This window comes from Poecilia reticulata, linkage group LG17, assembly GCF_000633615.1.
Source record: "Poecilia reticulata strain Guanapo linkage group LG17, Guppy_female_1.0+MT, whole genome shotgun sequence".
NCBI lineage: Eukaryota > Metazoa > Chordata > Actinopteri > Cyprinodontiformes > Poeciliidae > Poecilia > Poecilia reticulata.
Genome location: NC_024347.1, coordinates 21,385,166 through 21,385,568, shown reverse-complemented (window position 1 = coordinate 21,385,568; position 403 = coordinate 21,385,166).

Sequence of the window (403 nt, the reverse complement as noted above, 5' to 3'; positions counted from 1 at the left end):
TTAAGCAATAAAAGTGACTCAGACCTGCTCGCTCAGCCGAGGTCCTCTCCGTCAAGGTTGCTTTGCGAGTCCAATTTCTGTTAGAACTCCGCCACACGAGTTGCAGGACTCCTCCTCAATCATGCTAAAACTAGCATCGCCATGTTGACACGTTCCTCTAGCCACCTCGGATCAGCCGCAGTTCTCCTCCGCAGTTCTTCACCCAACCACACTTCTGCAGGTTTTCTATACACTGTTTACTTGTGCAGAACGTGCATAAAACAGTCCACTTCTTGCTCCCACCTCAACCTCTGCACTTATTAGCAGCGGTCTCCATGAGCTTTTTCCTTGTTGTCTCCCCCGTTCTTCTCCCTTTTTCTTCCCATCATCCCATTCTTTGYCCCGTTTTTTTTCTATGTTGAGT